The 11,795-nt window shown below is 36.1% G+C and overlaps 1 non-coding gene across 1 annotated transcript; it reads right to left on the bottom strand.

Moving 5' to 3' along the window:
- Positions 1 to 277: 277 nt before the first annotated feature.
- Positions 278 to 384, bottom strand: LOC131222740 (small nucleolar RNA R71). The gene has a single exon (XR_009160173.1). It is a non-coding gene; the product is annotated as a small nucleolar RNA R71 (small nucleolar RNA).
- Positions 385 to 11,795: the final 11,411 nt, after the last annotated feature.

Raw genomic sequence — 11,795 nt, 5'->3', positions numbered from 1 at the left:
ATATAGATATCAAGCCTGGGGTGATCAACTCCTTCCAAACTTCTATGGACTTGAATATGAAAATCCATATTTACACTTGAAAGAGTTTAATGAGATCATAGCCACTTTATATTTTCCTAATGTGTCCGATGACACGGTCAGGCTGAAACTCTTTCCCTTTTCTTTGAAAGAGAAATCTAAGACGTGGTTGCATTCACTACGTCCTCGATCTATTGGTAGATGGAACGATATGACAAGGGAGTTCATAAAGAAAATTTTCCCACACCATAAAATGAACACCATCAAAAAGTCAATCATGAACTTCGCCCAAAAGGAAGATGAAACATTCTTCCAATGTTGGGAGTGGTTCAAGGATCTTGTTAGTTTATGCCCACAACATGGTTTTGAAACGTAGCGCATTACACACCTTTTTTTATGATGGACTGACATCCTTCATAAGCCAATTGGTCGAGACAATTTACAATGGGGAATTCATGAACAAAAATGTCGATGGTGTGTGGGATTATTTGGACAGACTTGCTGAAAACGCACAATCATGGGACGTCTCCCCAAAATCGAGCACCACCTCTATGCCCGCTCAATTAAAGGAGAGAGGCAGAATATACCTTCTGAAAGAGGATGATGATATCAATGCTAAAGTGGCTAATCTCATAAGGAAATTCGAGGCCATGGAACTAAAGAAGGATAAGGCTAAGGAAACTGTTTGCGGTATTTGTGCTTGTAACATTTTCACACTGAAAATTGCCCAACAATACTTGCTTTTCAAGAGGTACTGAATGATTAATCAAATGTCGTGAATAATTACCAAAGGCCTTTCAATGAACCCATTTCTAATAAATACAATCCTAGTTGGAAAAATCATCCAAATTTTAGTTGGAGGAATGGACAAACTGCTACTAAAGGATTCCCTAATCAAATTCCAAATCAAGGGAAACCTCAAGAGGAACCAGTTCAAAATTCCACACAAACACAGGAGCTTACCCAAGCATTACGAGAACTTACAAAATTTATCCAAAAGATGGATTCACGTGTTACGATTATAAAGAAAGGGATGTTTCTTACTCAACCTTTCCCCAATCCTAAACCACAATACAAAATAAGTGATCCAAGCTCTTCAAATCAAATGGTGCAAGCTACGTCTATCACCACCCTTAAGAGTGAAAAAACAATTGACAAATCTATTCCGGTAAGGGCTGAAAAGTCTAAGGACCCAGAAATAGATGAAACTGATAGACCTAACACTGCTCCACAAGAATTAGAACCGGAACTTCAAGGCAAGCCGATTGCACCATTCCCCTAACAGTTGATTGCACCAAAACCTCTCTCTAACTCTCAGGACATTCTAGAGGTGTTGAAACAAGTGAAAGTCAATGTTCCTCTACTGGATGCCATTAAAAAAATACCCTCATATGCCAAATTTCTGAAATATTTATGTACGACCAAAAGAAAATAGAATATTCAAAAGAAAAAAATTTTAACAGAAAAAGTGAGTGCCATCATAAAGCAAAATGTGCCACAGAAATACAAAGATCCCGATAGCCCAACCATTGCTTGTGTAATTGGGAATTACTGGATTAAGCATGTACTTCTTGACTTAGGAGCAAGCGTAAATCTAATCTCATACTCAGTTTACAAACAATTGGGTCTAGGTGAATTAAAACCCACCCAGACCACATTACAACTTGTCGATTGTTCAGTTCGTGTACCGAGAGGGATAATTGAGGATGTGTTAGTTTAGGTTGATAAATTCTACTACCTGGTAGATTTTATCATCCTAAATACTCAACCCATCATGGACATGAGCACTCAAATTCCTACCATTCTTGGTCGCCCATTCCTTGCCACATCAAATGCAATCATTAATTACAGGAATGGAGTCATGAGTTTGTCTTTTAGAAATAAGACATTAGAGCTAAATATCTTTTTCAATACAGGTAAACAGTTAGAAGATGATGACGATTCCCATGATATTAACCTGACTGACTCTTTCGTGGAAGATAGAACTCCTCTGACCTTGTTCTCTAACCTTCTAGAGATGTGCCTAGCCCACTCTCATGATTTAGAAGATGATATGATTAGGAAGATGGGAACCATACTGGATACCATGCTGGTACTTGAAGTCAACCAGTGGAGGCCACAATTTGAAGAATTACCCTAAACTAATGTAGTGCCTCTACCGTCTAACTTCAAACACCAAAGCTTGAACTAAGATCTTTACCCTCTGATTTAAAATATGTCTATTTAGGTCAAGACGAGACATACCCTGTGGTGATTTCTTCCCACCTCGAGCAAGAACAGGAGAGTATACTTATCTCTACTCTCATTGAGCATAAAGGAGCCCTTGAATGGTCGATTGTGAACCTTAAGAGAATTGACCCTTCAATTTGTACTCACCACATTTATCTATAGGATAATACGAAGACCTCTCGGCAACCACAATGTAGATTAAATGCAAACATGAAGGAAATGGTTAAGGCCAAGGTTCTTAAGCTATTAGATGTGGGTATCATATACCATATATCGGATAGCCAATGGGTGAGTCCAACTCAGGTAGTCCCTAAGAAGTCTGGAATCACCTTAGTAGCCAATGCCAACAATGAACTCGTGCCAACTAAAGTTACTGCTGGTTGGAGAATGTGCATTGACTACAGAAAATTGAATACCGTTATGAGGAAGGACCACTTTCTTTTGCCCTTCATTAATCAAATTTTGGAAAAGCTAGCTGGTCACTCGTATTATTGCTTCCTTGATGGGTATTTAAGCTACAACCAGATAGAGATAGTCCCTAAGGATTAGGAAAAGACCATATTCACATGTCCCTTTGGCACCTTTGTTTACCGAAGGATACCATTCGGACTGTGTAATGCCCCTATCACTTTTCAGTGATGCATGATGAGTATTTTTTCTTACATGGTGGTGCAATATTTAGAGGTCTTCATAGATGACTTCTCTGTCTTTGGTCCATCCTTCAGTGATTGTTTAGAGAATCTTAAATGTTTGCCGAAGCGATGTGAGGAAAATAACTTGGTACTAAATTAGGAGAAGTGACATTTCATGGTTCATAAGGGAATTGTCCTTGGACATATCATCTCATCCAAAGGAATTGAGGTAGATAAGGCTAAGACTAATCTTATCTCTAACTTACCTCCACCTAAGAATATACAAGACGTGCAATCCTTCTTAGGACACACTAGATTTTACAGAAGATTCATAAAAGACTTTAATCACCTCTCTCATCCTTTATCCAATCTACTTCAAAAAGATGTACCATACGAGTGGACTGGGCAATGTCAGGAAGCTTTTTCTAAGCTCAAGGGCATGTTAACCGCCGCACCTATCATGCAGCCACTCAATTGGAGCATTCCTTTTGAACTTATGTACGATGCATCAGATTTTGCTATTGTGGCAGTGTTAGGTCAGAGAAAAGATAAGAAGCCCTATGTTGTACATTATGTAAGTAGAAGCTTAAATTCTGCCCAAGTGAATTACTCTACAATGGAGAACTCTTAGTCGTAGTATTCACTTTGGACAAATTTAGGTCCTACTTGATTGGATCCAAGATCATCATTTACACTGATCATTCAGCGCTCATGTATCTTCTTTCTAAGAATGATGCTAAGCCCCGCTTGATAAGATGGATCCTCTTACTCCAGGAATTTGATTTAGAAATAAAAGATAAAATGAGAGTAGAGAATGTAGTGGCTGACCATCTTTCCCACCTTGATCTCTCTGATTCCCTTGAGATGACACATATAAATGACTGTTCCATGATGAACAATTGTTCAAAGTCTCCCATTCACCTTGGTCTACTGATAATTATCTTACTTTAGGTTTCACGCTGACACATTGGGCTACACAAGATAAGAAAAAATTCTTCGCCGAGGTTCATAAGTTCTTTTGGGATGATCTGTACTTATTTAAATATTGTGCAGACCAAATCTTAAGGAGATGTGTGCCAGACCATGAACACCAAAGTGTCATCTCCTTTTGTCACTCTCAGGCCCATGGTAGTCACTTTTCGCTAAAAAGACCATGGCCAGAATTCTATAGTTTGGCTTTTATTGGCCCACTATGTTCAAGGACACTCATGAGTTTTATAAATCTTGTGAGCATTATCAGAAATTGAGAGCATTGTCCCATCAGAATATGATGTCTTTAAATCCCATTCTAATCATTGAAGCATTTGATTGCTGGGGCATCGATTTCATGAGACCATTCCCTTAATTCTTTGAAAATTTATATATTTTGCTAGCAGTAGACTATGTCATTAAATGGGTTGAAGCGATTCCATGCCAGAACAATGACCATCAAACAGTCATGAAGTTTGTAAAAGAGAACATCCTTTTCTAGTTCAAAACGCCTTGGGCCATCATTAGTGATGGAGCTTTACATTTCTGTAATAGGTAATTTACGAACTTAATGAAGAAATACGACATCTCTCATAAGGTGAACACTCCATACCACCCACAAACAAGTGGACAAGCTGAGATTTCTAACAGGGAGATTAAACATATTCTGGAGAAAATGGTTAACCCTAACCATAAGGATTGGTCAATCCGATTGACTGATGCCTTATGAGCTTACCGCATTGCATTTAAGACACTTATTGGAATGTCTCCCTTTAGACTTGTCTATGGGAAGGCTTGCCACTTACCTGTGGAGTTGGAACATAGAGCCTATTAGGCTATCAAGAATTTGAACTTTGATTTGGACAACGTTGGCTCGCTGCGCAAACTACAATTGAATGAATTCGAGGAGATCCGGAATAACACATATGGGAACTCGAGAATTTACAAAGATAAGATGAAGGTGTTCTATGGCAGGAACATCCTTCGAAAATCATTCTTAGTTGGTCAAAAAGTCCTTTTATACAATTCTCGGTTACATTTTTTTCCGAGTAAACTCCGATCTCATTGGACGGGTCCTTTCACCGTTACTAATATCTATCCTCATGGGGCTATCGAGATTTAGAATCCAAATAATGATAATGATTTCAAAGTGAATGAACATCGTTTAAAGACATTTGTTGAAAACTTTAATTCAGAGGACATGTCCATACCTCTAAATGATCCTGTTTACTAGGATTGACCTTCTAGTCTGACAGAGGTGTAGTTAGGTTTATTACTTTCTGTTGTTTAGGATAGCTTGCTTTTCGCTGTTTTATGATGGTTTGCTTATTGTCTGTTTGAGTCTTTTGTCCTAACCCATCTTCACACTGAGAACATTGGAAAAGCCTCAAAATTTCTTCTTCAGGTATTATCTTTCTATCACTTCCCTTTTTGTTTTCATTGCCTCTTTTACATTACATGCTTATTTCTTTTACATTGAGGACAATATAGCTTTTAGGTTGGGGGTGGGAGATTATGTAAACTAATCAGTTGTTTTCTTAGTCTTTAAGCAAAAATTGTGGAAAAGTGTAAAATTTTTAAAAATTAGAATTATAAGATGCTTAATGTTGATCATTTATGTCTCTTAAATTCGGTTACTAGGAGATTTCAGAGTTAAGTTCAAATTAGTAATCCATGAGTAGAAGTTTTAAACATTGATCGAGTCATGATTTCACATGTCACATCTAGCCGTCACATTAAAGCTTCAATTAACATTGAATTATTAACTTGGTGATTATTAAGCATGAAAGAAACCAACCTAGGGAATTTATCCATCATGTGCGATGAGAAGAGTTGAAAAGAAAGAGAAAATATAATGCCCAGATTATAAAAAAAAAAAACAGTTGTCATCGAAAAAGGCCACCTATTAAAGATCTTTAAAAAGATTGAACATAGCATGAAAACCATCGATGGAAAAATCAAAAGCTGGAGGAATAAAAAAAGGAATAAAAAGATGAACTGTAAGGCAAGTTTTATTTTAGGTTTTGGTTGTCCTGAATGCTCTTTTAATTATTAATGTTATCATAAAAATGAAGAACTCAACCTTTGATTGTAATACGTCTAGACTTTATTATGCTCCCATGGAACTCAATGTTTGGAATGGTTATAATTAGAGGATTAATGCTTTGAACTTGATTATGAAGTTTACCGAATGCTAGAGTTTAGGAGAGAATAATGCTCAACATTGATGTATTTTGAAACTCTATTATCTAGATTGTTTTTGAAACCTCTTGAGCTTATGGAAATTATACAATGATTCTTAAAATATTTTTTGTATACTTTACTCGAGACGAGAAAAATGTTAGTTGGGGATTGTGTTGAGGGTCAAATATTGTAGATTATCCCCTATTTATATCTTGGTTTTATGAACATGATAATGCTTAATGTTATATTTTATACATGTTTGTGTTGCAAGGTGAATTTGAGAGCTTAGATTGAAAAGAATGCTAAAAGCATAGATTTAGTGCTAAAGAATTGCTAAGGCAAAGGAGGGATCTTAAGAGAGCAAGATTGAAGAATTCACATGCCAAAGATCCAAGGAAACCAAGTGAGGAATGAGGAGAATCCAAGATTTGAAGTGTCTGATGCTAACATAAGTTTTAGTTCGGCCAGCCTAAGAAAGTTCGGCTGAAAATCGAGCGACATGATCTTCTGGAACTTGTGGAAGTTCGGCTAGTTCAAGTATAGGTTCGGCTAGCTCAAGTGTCGGTCGGCTAGCCAAAGCTCTACTTCGGCTAGCCTAAGGTTACGCAAATTCTGCACGGACTGTGTAAATTTGAGGCGGTTTCCAGATTCTTCTAACTCGATGTGAAAGTTTGAGTTCCCCAACTATAAATAAGAGCTCCTAAGATGTATAAAGATATCTTCTAGGGTTTGAGGAGTGGAGGAAAAGGGTGGAGCCACCGTCTGGGAGTTCTTCTTCTTCTTCTTTAGTTGGCCTTTTTGTTTTGTTTAAGAATTCTTAGTTCAATCATGTCTATGGTTGGCTAGACCTCTTAGTTAGGGGTAAGAGGTGAAGCTTGTAGCTTGATTGGATGTTTGCTTTGTTTTGATTCATTTTTGTTGAACTCTCTTGGATTCTAGTTCTTCATTAAGGAATATTTTTAGTGTTTAATGGTTTGTTGTAACAAATTACAATAGATCTCCAATTGTTTGGAATATCTTCTTTTCTTAATTTGAGATTATGAGATTAGTAAGTCTTGTTGTTCACCATCATCCCTTGGGCATGGTAGGGTGATGGAATCCTTTTTAATCTTCACAATTCTCCTATGATTGGTTATGGGGTTGGTATATCCTGTTGTTTGACATTGTCCCAAGGGCATGGTTTGGTGATTGAATCACTTCCAATCCTCACAAACTCTCATCCATTAAGACTAGATTCATGAGAAGTTCAGAGATTCAATTATCTCTCTTTTCCAATTGGATAGGATAGGACTTCAATTCCAATTGGATTTCCTAAACAAGTAAGGTAGCTCCCTGGTTGCTAAAAGTGGATCCTTGGAAACCCTGGTTCCCATCTTTAAATTTATTAGTTTTAATTACTTTATTCATAATTACTCTCTCTACAATTTCAGAATTAGGTTCACATCTTTTTCTAGTTCTACTTCTAGTTACTTTAAAAAACACACAAGTTCAGTCCTTATGGGTTTGACTTCCGTCTCACGGAGATTATTACTATATCGTGACCCTACACTTGCGGTTGTGAGCACTTGCCATTATTATCTTTAGGCATTTTAGAGAGGATTTGGGCTCACAAAGATAACTTGGTTGACTTCACTGAATTTTGAATGGAGATAAATATAGGGATGGTACCAAATCGAAATCTGAATATAGGGATGTAATGCTTATGAGACTTGATTTGCTTGATTTTAGAAAGGGATTTATAACTCAAGCACTGCCAGATTTGAAGAAGGGAGTGTGCAAATGAATGAAATTAAGAAAATCTATAAAAGAAACAAGTTCATACAACCTACCACACCACGACAAACCAGAGCATGATGAGATTTAAAACTGATGCACGATGTGGACCAGAGCTAATGGAGGAGAATCGAAGTGCTGGAATCCCTAAAATCATGCTTGGACAGTGGGTATGAAGATTTCGAGTTCAAAACTACTAAAACGTAGATTTGAAAGATGAATAGTCACACCCTTTTTAAACACAGACTCGATATTTCGTTGGCATCGAAGTGGCTTTGATGGCATCAAAATTTGATTTTCCATAGCATCGAAGTGCCATTGAAGAACAGATAATGAATTTTGTTCTTTTAACTGTGCATATGGAAAATTTCGAACTTGAGGTGTATATAAAATTTAAAGTTTAAGATTTATAATTGCACACCCACCCAAGACTAAAATAAGTAAAAAAGAAATTAAAAAACCAAAAAAAAATGAGGCTATAAGTCCTCATATTTGTCAATAAGTCATGAAAAGCTAATAATTTCCTAAGTAGTACTATAGCGTCCCAATTTCATGTAGCCAATTATACACGCACCTAGACATATATATCTACCTTGCGAGGAATACATTGAAAACTTAAGCATAATGAATCAGTGAGAAAGATAGAAGTAATTAAATTTTGGGGACAAAATTATGTTTAGGGGGGTTAGTTTGTAACACCTCGAACTTTTCAATACCCGAGTATTGAAAGTTCTCGAGTGTTATTATGAAATTTAACTTATTATGTACATGTATACGATACTAATCTAGCTATCCTTACCTTACGTCTATTCTCTAACACAAATTTGACCATTGGGATTGATCTCCATTTATAGATCAAGCCATTCAACTGACAATATCATCATATGTCCAAGTATTCTCACTTTTCCATCATAACCAACCGTTCAGCCAACTATCCACCGACAGGTAAAAATATTTAACCGTTAACTTTAAGTTTGGACCACCCGATCATAGTAAACTAACTACTTGATGAGATTCTGATCTGTTCATCTTGTTCACCACCTATGAATATGCTTAATACACCATTAAAAATACCATATGAGAAACTTACACATGTGAACAAGTCACTTAAATTTATTGGTATATATGTTCTACCTCTTTATCACTCCAAAAATCCACTTGTGATCATCCGGTTATAAAACTGACCGTACACCCATTTACATACATGATCAGAGTACTAACCATCAAGTTTTTCTATTCTTAACATGTCATCTAACCATCCATTATGTTGGTTGATATATGTACATTCTCTTAATTAATTTGGTGAATAATTCTTTATTTATAATGATTTAGATATAAGTTATTTTGTAAGAATTACTTAGAAACATGCCTATAATCATGTATAACCATTAGATTTACCAAAACTCTCATATAAGCAATAATTATCAAAATGTCATTAACCTAGACCCTTGAATTCTAGATCACATAGTTCTCACGATCCGTTTGATGTGAAATTTTATATCATGCCTATATATCATAAATTAACCGTACATGTCAAATTTCACCTCTTAGATCATAATAAAAGTGACTCGATTTTGGTGTCCATCAAATGAAGAAACCTCATGGGTAGTCGTAATAGGATATTTCCATTCATATGAAAGACTTAGATTGCCCATTATATAGACTAAGTATGAAATATGAAGACCCCACTTTGGTAGGCATTTCCTTAGGCACAAAGTTATCCGATCAAGGCCTACCAACTCCTTATAAATCTGGATCTTCCGATTTAACCACTTCATTCCGTCCATTGCAACTTAAATTTGGACCACACTTTGGTCTTATATAACTATGAGGTTATACAAAATTTAGGCCCCAATATATGATCTTATACCGTTGAAGGTTGAAGTCAGTTCCTTCATTTTGTTACAAAAGGTGAAATTTTAGATCTAGGCTTTTCTACCATCGATTAACCACTAAATTTTTTCCAACCGTTTGCTTATCCTAACTACACATTCCTCCAAAATTGGGCCTTGATCATTAAGTGTGGACCATTAATTAAGATCAAGTTCGTTTTAGCACCCATTAGGCAAAGGGCAAGGCTCGTATCCATCACCCCACATAAATTAATAAAAATCACACATAATTAAAATCATACCTTAACCATAATTCCCAAAAGGATAAATAATTGATAATGATAAATTAATCAATTGCATGAAAAATCACAGTAATATGAAAGTATGTAAAAATAAGATAAATCATATTAACTCAAATTAGTGTAAGCTTAAAGGAATTCCTCACCTTAGCCTTTGATCTAAACCCAAGGTAGATATCTATGTAAGAAAGCTTTTACATGAATCACGACATCACTTGATCAAGAGGGAGGTACCACATGTGTGGAAAAGGAAGATGATGATGGCGTCTAGGCTTCTTTTTCTTTTTCTTTTTCTTTTTTCTTTTTCTCTCTCTCTCTTTCTCTTTATCTTTCTCTTTCTCCTTAGGCATTGGGAGATTGGGCGTGTGAGTGGAGAGGGGAAGGCACACCCATTTTAAAAGGAGTAGGCATGTGAGAGGGATGTGTTTCACATCCCACTTGGATTGAGTTTCTCAAATTTTCTCTTTTCTGACAACCTTTCTTTAAATCTAATTCATTCATTTTGTTAGGGTCATCGAATAGAGCTGGGGTATATGATTTTCTTGATGATCCAAAATTTAGATTGGCCTATTTGAGAGCAACGTGTGCTTCCTCTCTATATTGAGTTGGCCTTTTGCTCCTCTTCCATTATTCTTATTGAGTTAGCATATTTTCTACTCTTCTCTTTTATTGAGATGACTTAATGCTACTTTTCTCATTTATTAGGTTAGCATTGTACTACCTCTCTTTATGGCTTGGGCACGTATCTTGAAATTCCAAAACTCCCATGATTCAAATCATTTTCCCTTTAGCGCAAGTCATGTGTTAGATGTTTCACAACTACTGATTCAAATACTTTATCGTGGACGTAATGCACTCTATTTAGTGACTCTCTTGGTCGACGTGTAATTCCATGGGTTTGGGTAGTGGTGCACAAATCGACGTAAGAAATTTACAATGCGTGTTACATCACTTCCGGGATTAGATGTCGTAAATAGTCGCTACATAAATAAATCATATTACGTAATTCATCCGACTCATGTGTTGTGCTGCCTCGAGGTATTCACATAAATCCATGGTAGCGTTGGACACGCAAGCGAATTTTTGTAGTTATGGGATGTGGGGCGAGTCAGTTTTTTATAAATTATATTTCACATTGCGATGATCACTACGTATGATGAGCCGCACACACTTTGCTAGGCATGCATTCATATATATATTGGTTGTGCATACTGATACCACTCGTAGTGGTGGAGTACGAGACGTATACCCTTACATTACTTTTATGAATCTCTTAAATTATTTGTTAATTTTAAAGGATAACCATCACTATGAATAGGGCATTAACCCTCTCCAATCATATAAATAATGCAGGTGATTTGCATATTGAAGACACGGATGACAATTTCCTACTAAAGATTATTTTGAATAAATAAGGAGATAGTTTTATGCTTAGTTTTATTTATTTTTCACTGCAAACTCAATAATGTAATAAGCTCCCATTGAGAGGCCATTTGATGATTTGTTGAATTTTTTTACTCTAATGGAATAATGAATATAGTTGATTTTACTCTCATGAATGGTTACCTTTGTGAATACAACTGGATGTGATTTAAATGAAAAAAAAAGGTACAATTTTGAAGCATCCAAGTTGTATATTGTTAATACTAGAAATTCTTGGGCACGAGTATGTACTCGGGCTGTGAAAATTTCGGGATGTTATAAGCACATACCCTAATGGACTTTTGGAGATTTTCAAATCGATTTGCATTTAAGGGTTTAGTCAATATATTAGCTAATTGCCTTTTAGTAGGCACATAATCCAGCGATATGATATGCTCCTCAAGAAGCTCTCGAATGAAATAATACTGGATATCTAT

Source organism: Magnolia sinica, chromosome 1, assembly GCF_029962835.1.
Source record: "Magnolia sinica isolate HGM2019 chromosome 1, MsV1, whole genome shotgun sequence".
NCBI lineage: Eukaryota > Viridiplantae > Streptophyta > Magnoliopsida > Magnoliales > Magnoliaceae > Magnolia > Magnolia sinica.
This window is presented reverse-complemented; position numbering and strand designations above follow the sequence as displayed.